Source organism: Protopterus annectens, chromosome 12.part0 (genome assembly GCF_019279795.1).
Source record: "Protopterus annectens isolate FY-2018-M chromosome 12.part0, PAN1.0, whole genome shotgun sequence".
NCBI lineage: Eukaryota > Metazoa > Chordata > Ceratodontiformes > Protopteridae > Protopterus > Protopterus annectens.
In genome coordinates this window covers 496,654,015-496,666,701 of record NC_056746.1, presented here as the reverse complement: position 1 = coordinate 496,666,701, position 12,687 = coordinate 496,654,015, and the positions used below count along the sequence as shown (strand labels likewise).

Genomic DNA, 12,687 nt, shown 5'->3' with positions numbered 1-12,687 from the left:
CTTACTAAAATCTCAAGACAATGCCTGGAAACAATGGAAAAAAGACAATTCCCCACAAAATAGGCAAAGATATCAACTACTCAGGAATCAAGCCAAAAAACAAACAAATCTGGATAAGTAGAACTATTTCCTAGGACTACAAAATAAACACCCAAAACACTCCCAAAAGTTTTGGCACGCCATCAACTCCCTCTAAAAACCAGGTAAAACAACCACCCCATCTTCTACCCCCCCTAAAAACAACACTGACACAGCATCCCAATTTTAATCATCACTTTATAGACTCCATCCAATCAATATCTAAAACACTATCCTCTAATTCATCAATCACCCCATCAAGTAACCCAACAAACATACCCTCCTTTACTCTCTCACTCATTCCCACTTCCACCATTAAAAAACTTCTCCTAAAACTTAAATCTACTGCCCTCACAGCTGACAATATACCTGCACACTTCCTAAAACTAGCCGCTGAATCCTTATCCTATCCCATTTCTATCCTTATCAACCGATCTATCCAGGAATCCTATGTCCCCCAGCTCTGGAAAGTTTCTCATATTATTCCCCTTCACAAAGGTGGTAACTCCTATGACTTCAACTACTGCCTCATCAGCATTCTGCCTCCTCTTTCTAAACTTCTTATTCTTGAGAAATGTAGTCACACACAAATCATGCAATTCTTATTACTCATAACCTTCTCTCCACACAACATGGTTTCCGTCTTCACTATAGTACAACCACTGCCCTCCTCTCTTTTACACTTACACACCAAGTCAACCAATACAGAAACGAGAACAACTTTGTTTCCGCAATATTCCTAGACTTAACAAAAGCATTCAATATGGTCTCACACCAAATACTCTTACATTCTCCAGCCGCCCTATCCTTTGCTCCTACCACTACTGACTGGTTCACAAACTACCTCTCCAACAGGCAACAGTCAGTTCTATGGCAAGGAGTTCTATCTCCCCAACTTCCAACAACCATAGATGTACCACAGGGCTCAATCCTGGGTCCACTTCTTTTCTCTATCTTCACAAACAACCTTACTTCTGCTTCCCAGCAGGCCTCACTCATACAGTATGCAGATGACTCAACACTTATCTGCGCATCCCCATGCCTTATCACCTTACAAAAACTCAGCCAAGAATCCTTTACCACCACAGAAAAATGGATAACAAATATCCAGCTTATTCTCAACCCAAACAAGACCAAGCTATTCTGTTCTCTCCTAATAAATCCAAACCCACCCCCTCTCCTTTACTATCAGCTCTATCAACGGCACTGTCATATTTCCAACCAGTCACACTAAACTCGGAGTAGAGATAGACAGCAATCTTTACTTTGATGTCCACATAGCCCAAACTATAAAAAAGCTACACAAAAAATGGGAACTCTCTATAGACATAAAAAATGCCTTACAGACAAGGCAAGAATCACCGTCACCCAAACTCACCTTTTATCTACTCTGATGTATGCTGCCCCTGTCCTAACTCAAACCAGAAAAGCAGATCTTACCAAACTTGAGGTATGCTGTAATAACACTGCCAGGTTTGCGAACAACTCTCCCTACAGAACCCATCAATGTCTGGCCCTAAGGGATTTACAATGACTAGAGCTTCCACAACTACTTAGCTATTAACAACTTCTCACAGCCTTCAGCATCCTCTCATACCCTGAAAGAACTCCAGCCCTAAATCACCTACTATCTCACTATTCTACCTCTCGCACTCTTAGGTCTTCTAACAAGTCTTTCCTTACTATTACTAGAGCAAACAACACAGCAGGAACGGCACTATTTTCTCACACCACAGCAAAAGCCTGGAATAGCCTCCCTGCTTCTATTACTTCTGTATCCTCTACCCAGACTTTCAAACACTTACTCAAACTTCACCTTACTAAAAACTGGATATGCCCATGTATAACATACTTTACCACTACATTCCCCTGCTATCCTTTACCTAACTCTTATCCTGTGATCATCTTGAATATCTGCTGCCTGTTAACTACGTAAACAAATAACACTAGGAAATTTGTAAATATACTTCTCATGTCTACTGTATTTTTAATGTTTTCACTGACATATGAATGAATGTTTGCTTGTTTTTGTCCTTCAGATTTTCATTATTGTTGCTAAACTGTGGAGCTTTTCTCCCCGGGCCTCCGCTGTAAATGGACCTCTGTCCAGTCGGACTATCCCGGTTAATATATGTAAAATAAACAAATAGGTATTATTATTACTGCAGGACAACCAAGTTGGTACAGTACAAATATCAGCAACAGCAGTATACAGAGCAGTATTAGTGTTAAAAGCAGGACTGAAGCCATGTTCTCCATTTTTAGTACATGAAAAAGGAGTTGTTTACGGATATGATTCTGAGTAGTTTTTCCAATATGTTGGCTAAACGGATAATGGGGCTATGGTTTTACAGTGAACTGTCAGTGTGAGACTGGGGATTGCAGACATGGACATTACTGTAGCCATTTATCATTCTGTGAAAACCATGCCAGTGTGTAAAGTCAAAAATAAAATGAAGTGTACAAAGTATGATGATTACGCACCAATATCCAGAAAGACAAATCAGTTAAGCACTTCTACAGTGTGAGACACCATCTTAACAAATGTTAAGCATCCCCTGCTTCACTTGTTAAGATCAGGTATTGTGCTAGGCAGTTAAATCTGCCAGTACTGGTAACATGTCCCTGACTTTCTGTAACACAACAGACTATGCTACTGCCCTTCTGACAGTGCTCACTAAGTGCTTTATGGCTTTGAAAGCCGGCAAAACACTTGGCATTTTTTTTTCTGTAACCCTGTCACCCCCTCGTTGGTCAGGTCTGACCATAAACTAATCACCCTTGACATCCACATCCCTCCCCCACCCCCCAGTAAAGAAACCTCTGTAAAAAACTTCTCCAAAGCCAACTTCATGCTACATGGGTCAGAAGTGACAAACTTCATGACACCCATGCAGACGGGAACTGAAGTTCGACTGCTGAATCCTACACTAAGGCACTGTATGAACACATCCACTCATGCATGAATCGTGCCATCCCAAACAGAACCAAGACTCTCTCCTCCAAAAAAAGGAAGCCAATCTGGTGGTCCCCTGCCATAAATAAACTTTACAACAAAAGGAAGAATCTGTTGCAGAAAAGAGGAAAATCCCAGGATGCAAAAAACTCCCTTACCAGCCTCAGTAAGAAGCTGAGATCCCTCATAAAAGCCTCCAAAGCTAGTTATGAAAATAAAATTGCCAAAAATGCCAAAAACGGCCACAAGGCATTCTAAAGCTATGTCAAGAATCTAAATGGCAATGCTCAGATATGCTCTGAGCTACAATAGAATGGCATTAAATATACTGATCCCAAGGATATTGCCAATATCCTGGCATATCGATTCAGTGCGAACTTCACCTCCCTCTCACCCCCTAAAGGGCCCATCTCAATACCGAAAGACTGCCAAATTCCAGTAATAACGGCCACACAGGTAAAAACCGCACTCTCCAAAGCTAAGAATACAGCATCCATGGGACCAGATGACATCCCGGGCTGTGTACTACACATGAACTACAAAATTAACTGGCACCTCACCTAAGTGTCATGTTTAATCATAGCCTCACCTCAGGCTTCATGCCCACTGAGTGGCGCACAGCTACAGTTATCCCACTCCACAAGGGGGGATCCACCTTGGATCCAGGGAACTACCGCCCCATCAGTCTGACGAGCCTGATCTGCAAGGCCATGGAACGTATTATCATGGAACTTATAAACAAAGACATTGGCAACCTTCAAACACTGGACCGCACCCAGTTTAGGTTCGTGAAGAGCCAATCTTGTCTCCTGAACTTGACTGACTTCTCTGAATCAGTCTCCAGAGATGTGGACGAGGGTAAGGTGGTCCACACAGCCTATCTGGACCTCGCCAAGGCCTTCAACACCATCCCCCACTCTGGAATCACAGATAAACTTACTAAGCTGGGCATTAATCCCTACATCACTCGATGGGTTGCCAACTGGCTTACTGACAGAACCCACACTGTAAAAGTAGCAGACTCCAAATCCAACTCCAGACAAGTGACAAGTGGAGTACCTCAGGGTTCAGTCCTGGGACCGCTCTTGTTTGGCATCTACTTCTCTGAAGTACAGGCCAATACTAAGGGACTCTGGCTGTCAAAGTTTGCAGATGAGGAGCCATTACTGAATCCCCAAATAATGTGGATATTCTACAAAAGGGCCTTACAGAAACAGATGCTTGGTGCCAGAGCCATGGGCTCAAGCTCAATGCCAAGAAATGTATAGTTATCCTCTTTGGAAAAAAAACATGTACCCGTGAATTATCACACAGGTGGCAGTACACCAAACACCAAAAGTGTGATAAGAGACTTAGGGACACAGGTGGATAGTGGTCTCACCTTTGATAACCACATCGTCACAACAGTCAGGAAATCCATCTATGTAGCACACCTCATAACTAAGGGCTTTTCATCCAGAAAAAAAGAGGTCATTGTCCCACTGTACTCACCCCTCATTAGACCCATTATAGAATACAACACCCTGTTTGGTATGTACCTCTCAAGACATCTGCCACAACTGCAAAGGCAGCAGAAATACCTCACTAAAGGAATCACAGGCCTAAAGCAGATGCCCTATGCTGACTGTCTACAAAAACTCCAGCTATACTTTGTCGCATATCATCTACTCAGATCTCTGCTTAACATACAATGCTATGTCAAACCCAGAGCTGTTGGACATGCTACACTTAAAGAATTCCCAATCCCTCAGAGCCACATGCTCCAGGGGTCTAAACCTTGTCATCACAACTAACAAAACATGCTGGAGGGATAGGTTCCTGACGCAGAGACTCCCCAGACTCTGGAACAGACTGCCCATACATGTCAAGCAGAGTGCCTCTTTGGCCCTCTTCAAAAGGAACCTTGACGATTGGATGGGAGACAGGAAAATAACCCCAGGGATCACATCAGTTGCCCTGCTAGACAGGGGTCCAGGGAAGTAAATATTGTGGGAAGAAATAGCCAGGGAATTGCTAAGGCTAGGCTTGTATAGGCCCCAATGGCCGATAGCCTAGTACCAGCCTTTGAAAGTCATCTAACAACCCAACTACAAGCAATATCAATATCAATAATTTAAATATGAGACAAGAAAACATGCTGGAGGGATGTCCTGTCTCCCATCCAATCATCAAGGTTCCTTTTGAAGAGGGCCAAAGAGGCACTCTGCTTGACATGTATGGGCAGTCTGTTCCAGAGTCTGGGGAGTCTCTGCGTCATGTACCTTTGAAGTAACAGTACATGAAACACATAAAGCTCCATGCACAAAGAATTATGACTGGGTCTCTGATCATAAACCATTATTACGTGTTTTTGACACAGATGGAGAGAGAGATTCACTTCTCGAGCTTTGATCTTGAAGTGAATTTCTTGGCTTCCATGTCTCAAACACATAATAAACCAGTTATGTTCGGCAACCTGATCAAAATCATCGACGTAAGGGACCGGGCATTGAAAGCAGAGTTTTTTTTTTTACAGTACTTCGCTGTTGTGTTGAGCAAGGTAATGTTATGCTGACTCAGTGAGAAGATCTTGAAGGGGACATTTGACTGTAAACATGAATGACAGCATAGATGGGGCAGAAGGGAAGGATTTGAAGAAATCTTTAAGCCTGTTAGGAATAACAGATAAGTTGTTTAGGGGTTTATCTTGTCAGCTTTTTTTTTTGTGCTGGGATATTTTTCAATTTTATGATTTTGTGAGGAGATTTTTTTTTTGCATAGTTTTGTGGTAAGTCACTTTGGCGGTTTTAAATGTTTTTCTTGTCTCATATTTAAATTATTGATATTGATATTGCTTGTAGTTGGGTTGTTAGATGACTTTCAAAGATGACAAGTTCTGATCCACTGCCACACATGCATTCTAAGTTCTGCAGTTCAAGATAGCTAAGGACACAGATTACCATGGTGGCATTACACAGGAAATATAAAGAGTTCTGAATTAGCAAGAGGATGCATGTTGGTAAAAAGATTAACAGTATCTGAGGAGTTAGTGAGCATGTAAAGGAAGGAGAGCAGTCAATGTTCAGTGTAAGTAAGGTCACTTTCATAGGAGGACAGGAAAGAGAATCCTATAGCAGTCAATATAAACTAATTACAGGATAAAAGTCAATACCATAGACGGAACGTGAGGGCTTGTAAAATTTCCAGTTACCAAATCTCCGTAGTGTCACCAAAATGTAAAAGCAGCAAGGCAAAAGTCCATAGTAAAACAAACTGCAAGGCAAACTTCACTTCATAAATCCAACGCAATATCAGCGATTGTAACAGGAACGTTCTTTATTCACATAAAACAAACTCAGTAAGCGCTTTCACCATACACGGCTTCTTCAGACTTAGTCCGTGAAACAACAAACTTAAGTTTTTTCATGATAACAGATGAGAAACAGTTTGAGGAAGACTACATCTTATCAAAATTCCTTTATCAGTTTCCTATAAAATCCCCCGAATAGCAGATCTTTTGAAATCATGTTTGGATGGCATGCAAAATTAAAAGCTACGGTTGTATTTATTCCACCTCCTGCAGCTATGCAATTTTGTTGACAAACTTATTCAAGCTACCTTGAATGATATCTCAAAGAAAGAATTCACTTTCATTTGATACGTTAATCTGAATTGCATGGGTCCAAGTAAATCTATACTGTACTGATAACAGATCTAATCTACTAAAGACTCGAGGCAGACTGATAGTGTAATTAACAAGGATATAAAATATTAAAAACTAGAAAATTAAAAATAAAGATTAAAAGAAAACATACAAACTACTATGTCTAAGAATGAAATATTAACACTGACTAAATGAATGCAAATGTATTTCTGCATGGCACTCAAAATTGTTTAAACAACATTAATTGATAATAAAACTCTGACTGCACTGCAGTTTATACAGCTGTTCGTGAAAGAAATGCCTTGCCCCTGTGTAAATACTATAGCAATAACCCACGCCTGGGTGTGGGTAATGCGGGATTTACCCACGGTTGGCGTGGTTTGGTCCCGAGGGACCAAACAAAGACAACCGTGGGTAAATCCCACATTACCCACACCCAGAAGTGGGTTATTGCTATTATACTATGACATTATTTAAGAAAAGAAATAATTACTTTTCTTAAATAATGGCATTGTATAATGCCTCTTTGCTGCCCTTCCGCAGCTGTCTGGTATCCGCGGCAGTTCTGATGTACTGCGCATGCCTATGCAGTACATCAGAGCTGTGGCCAAAAGCAACGGAGAAAGCAAGATCTCCGTTGCTTTTACTGTTCGCTACGTTAAATCGGTTTATCATGGCGAGACAGCTTTAAAATAAGCAACGGAGATGTCCGTTGCTTATTTTAAAGCTGTCGCGCTATGTTAAACCCATTTAACATAGCGAAACAGTAAAAAGCAACGGAGATCTTGCTTTCTCTGTTGCTTTTTAAACCTGTCTGCTATGTTAAATGGGTTTAACATGGCGAGACAGCTTTAAAATAAGCAACGGAGATCTCCGTTGTTTATTTTAAAGCTGTCTCGCTATGTTAAACCCATTTAACATAGCGAGACAGGTTTAAATAAAAGCAACGGAGAAAGCAAGATCTCCATTGCTTTTTACAGACCGTGTCGCTATGTTAAAGGAGCTTAACATAGCGAGACAGCTTTAAAAAAAGCAACGGAGATCTCTGTTGCTTTTTTTAAACCTGTGTCGCTATGTTAAACTCTTTTAACATAGCAAGACAGTGTGTTTTAAAAGAGACTTATACTAATGGAAAAAGTCCGGGCGACCGGACCTTTTTCCATTAGTATAAGTCGATTTACAACGTGCACGCTGGCCAATCAGCGTGCACGTTTTGGAATATTAATGGGGGGTCATGGTATAATGTCCAGTCTCATGGCATCATTTAATTGGGAGTTTCCTGTGATGTAGCTTAACAGCATCACATTATGACCCAAAAAGGCATTACTTTTAATATTGTTTCTACTGTAACTTACTAAAGCTTACATAGAACTTCAATTTTGATGTACATCACCTAATTATTTACCTGTATTTGTACATTAAAGCATTTTTTTTAAAATGACAATTTACAGAACGTCCCCAACACTTGTTTGACAAAGTCCAGTTCTTGTTTGTTGCTGCAACCTTTTGTAAAAATCTGGAAATGCTTAATGATAAAATCTATAAGCTGTATAATGATTTTTATATCATGACTTGTTTAAGTGAATAAAATAATTCAGTTTAATAGACACAGTATATTAGTTTCACTTATTCTGTAGAAATCCCAAAAGAATTCAGAGTGTGCAAGTCATTAAACTAATGATCTAATCATGCTACAATAGGTTTTGCTGTAAATGCATAAAAGGCACACGTGTGCATGCGTGCACACACACACACACACACACACACACACACACACAAAAATAAATTGAAATCACAATCACTAATCAAAATCAAAATCAGTTACATTACACTTGCTAAGAGTATCATAACTATTGCATGGTTCACTCAGTCATCTTCATAAGCATTTTATTTATTAAAAACTAAAGAAACAATCAGCATATAAAACAAATTTGATATTTGTCAAAGAAAGCAAGCTTTGAATATTGAATGTTGTTCAATACATAGCATGTTTTGAAAGTGTCATACCATAAACAGTTAAAATTACAGCTAGAAGATATGCAGTTTTTCTTCTAACAGCAAAGGACACTGAAGATTCATTTTAAATTTACTGCTCCTGACAACATTTGATTCTTAGGTTATGTACTCTTCATTTCTATGAAAAAAGACAAGCATTAGATTTACAAGACCAACATGAACAACATGAGACGCATACATGTTTGTGACAAACTGCCAGTATAGTTTTTTACCAGATATGTTTTGAAAAACAAGATTTTGTGGTCATCTGTAGTCAAACTGAAATATCATGCCAAGAAAAATTTTTGTAAGCAACCGAGCTACTCTCAATTGAACACAAACAACTAAGAGATAAATTCTTGCAGTGTGAACATAATATTACTATTAAGCGTGTTCTTGCTAATTAAACAATATCATCCACTTTATAATATACTTTTTCCTTTGTAAAACCCATGCTGAATTAATGCCTTTTAACTAAAGTATTAAAATTTTCTAACCCAGTAGCTATTTTATCAAGTGTAACAAACAGAGTCCACAATGTGTATGTCAGGTCACAAAGAGCCAGGTTTTTGCTGTTTAAATATGTGCATGTTCACTGATCTCATACTTATGACACATGGCAATTTATAATAAATCAGTTTTAGCATTCAGGTCTCAGTCCAGCTCTTTTGTGTTGTCCTTTATGTGTCAACAGATAACCTCCCACCACCAAAGAAAAATGAGTGCCTTGTGTTTCTTGACTTTTGATGTCTCATCTGAGCTGTTGTCAGAGATTCAGTATGAATCATACAGACATCATCTTCATTTGTACTGGGCATTGTAAGGGGGATTCTTTCATGTTCTCTCTGTTTTCTTTTACATAAATATTTATGGCCATCCTCACTGTCAAAATACTGGAGAAAATCACTGCTAAACTATTAAGTGGTCGTTCCACTGTGTCACATTCACACACCTCGTGGTAACTGTTTCGGAATATTATCCTCAGGTATAGATAAGTGCACATACTATGGCTGAGAAGATTACCATTAAGTACTCCAAAAAGGATCAGTGACACTTGCATGACAGATTCTGAATCAGTGGAAATGTTTGGAAACCCTGTTTTATCACAGCCAGTGTCTATTGAGATGGATTTAACTATATTTCCCTAATGTTACTTAGCTTATTGTTTGGGTTTGTGACTCTAGCATACCATTTAGTACATATAAACAACATTCTTGTTTTAATAAAACACTGGGGATTTTATTTTTAATCGCTATTAAGTTAGAGATTAGCTAGCTTAGAAGAGTTTTAACACTAAGTATTTGCAACATATTTTTCAATAGTTTTATTTACTGATGTTGGTGCTACAACTCTTGCATTTTCTGTTAAATTATACACGTCTGTCATTTTAAACACATTGCTTTGGTTTGTATAAATCTTAATAAAAACGGTATATTTCATTCTTACTGTAGGTATGGGTCAAGCTAAATGACATTCTCCTGTCCAGTTTGTTGGTAATCACTTATAAAGTCAATCTTGATAATGAAAATGTATTAATATCCATACGAACAAGTGTGATATAGTCTGCCTTGAAGAAAAATCAACTTCTGCTTTGTAAAGCATCACATATCTTATAACTAAAATGTAGTAAGCAATCTCTTTGAATGTCTTGTATGTGGACATTGCAAAAGCTGCTATCTACGTTGAGTTTCACTGATGGTCTCATCCTAAAAAAGCTGATACTGTCTTGTATTTCATCAGATATTAATTCCAGATAAGGCTGACAATCTTGATCCTCCTACTGGGCTCATACTGCTGGTTTCTGTCAATCTTAACAGTTCATGTAGTGTTTAGGGAATAGGAATTGGGGGAAAAACATTGGTCACATTTAAGGCACAACCCCAACAGCTTGCTGAACAAACATACTCTGAACAGAGATGTGTTAATGTGCGAAAGAGATTAAGATCCAAACTGACTTTGACAGTTATGACTAAGAAACTGACAAAAACTAGCAAGCACGTTATCCTCTTACTTGACTTGTTTGACAATATTAAAGCAGCTTTATGAAGCCTAAGTGTTCCTCAGCTAAATGATTAATGCTTATAATTCTAAGTCTGACCTGTACTGCATTTGTTGAGCAATTTTTGTTAACTGCTCTTCTTGAGTTGCCATCAGTTGTACCTGCATAACACTGGCAGCTTGGTTTCCAGTATACTGCAAGATGCATTTAAACACATAAAAATCATAAAAGTGGCATGTTATTTCACAGGTAATTAACTGTAAAATGTTCCCAGCCCATCCGCTTAACAGGGTGAGGGACCAATTTGTTTTAGAATTATAAATCAGTGACAACCAGCTCTTATCTGCTGCTTCTTGGATATTATCTAGTTGATGTCTGACTTCCATTTCATTTCATTGTTGTGAATGGATGTATAGCATTCCTGGAGGACATCAGGCGCCATCCCATTTGGAACACCACTGTCATCATTGCAGTCAGCTTAACTGTAACTTTAGCTAAAGATGAAAAAGTGGCACTGCTGAGTATTTTTTTACAACCAGAATAACCTTCTGATTTCCCAAACAGCTGAGCCTGCCCCTTAAAAGGGGAATGATGATGCCCAGCAATTACTCTGTCACCTGCATCCACTTTATTTATACAAAATGTTGTGCTTTTATGTTTCTTACGTTTCTGATTTTACTCCCTGGTAGAGTATATTATGTATAATTGCAGGAATAACAAATCTAAGGTAACAGCTACCCAACAGTGGGGCTTGATTCCACAAACATAACACTCTTTATAGTTTTGCATGTCTCTGACTTCTCTTAATTACAGGTAAATGGTCTTTGATATTTATGCCAAAAAGGGTTCTATGTGGTATGTAGAGTCTCATTTCTGGAAACAGTAAAAGAACAGTTACTGTGTCCTATATCATACTGACTCTGTCTTTTAAAACATATTTCTCATTGTTATGGTGGTTTAGTCAAACATATGCAGTGTGTGAGAAGTTTGATTTACTGTCCATTGTCCAGCATGGTATTGAGAGTATGGGATCTCTTTAGGATACCACCACATACCCAGCAGTTAGATGTGTTAACGAAGTGTATGTGTGAGTACAGCTGTCCAGCGAATGCACTGAATTGCAGGGGAGCGTCTAAGGTGTTTATATGGATTCACTATACAATCTTGAAATACTGAAATATCGAATACACACGCACACACATACACACACACACACACACACACACACACACACACACACACACACACACACACAAACCTACCTAACTACACTAAAACAAACAAAACAATGCACAAAAATACAACATAACACACACACACACACACACACACACACACACACACACACACACACACACACACACACACCTACCCTACCTATAAGCAGGGGGGCAAGCCCTCCTGCACCCCCACACCCCCCTATTTATATAAACTAACTCCGAGGTCGCACTAAACACACAAACACACAAAAAACACCACACACACACACACACACACACACACACACACACACTAACATCCCTATCCAATACCCTTAAACAAGGACCACTTACCTAAAACCCCAAATAAATCCACAAACCGCACCACATGTCACAAATGCGACACCATGATAGCAGATTCGGCATTTCCGTAGTCGACATACTGCAGTTTCGCGTAACTGCACTTTCGTGTGTTCCGTCTCGACGTACTGAAATTCAGCATTTCAGTACGTCGAGATTCTCTAGTGTTTCCTTTTATACGTGTACATATTATCATGACTGTGATCACAGACATCATTGTGGAGGCTTGCTGGGTACCAGAAACAAGAATTGGCTAAGTGAAACAAAATCTAGGAACAAAAAATGATGCAGTTAGAGCAAGGAAATCTAGTTCTAGTTATGATCCAACAATTTGGCAATTTCAACAAATGGGATCCTAAATGGACAGGACTGCATGCAGTTACCAAAGTAAGGCTAGTAGCCACAAAAGTGCAACACTACAGAAACCAGCCAGTGCATAGTATGGGACATGGAATCA

At 39.2% G+C, this 12,687-nt stretch overlaps 1 protein-coding gene across 1 annotated transcript in view; it reads right to left on the bottom strand.

The window, feature by feature from the left end:
- The window catches only part of LOC122816662 (ras-related C3 botulinum toxin substrate 1-like), a 581,445-nt gene that overhangs the window by 481,059 nt on the left and 87,699 nt on the right, over positions 1-12,687 (bottom strand). The gene's annotated exons all lie outside the window — the stretch shown is intronic.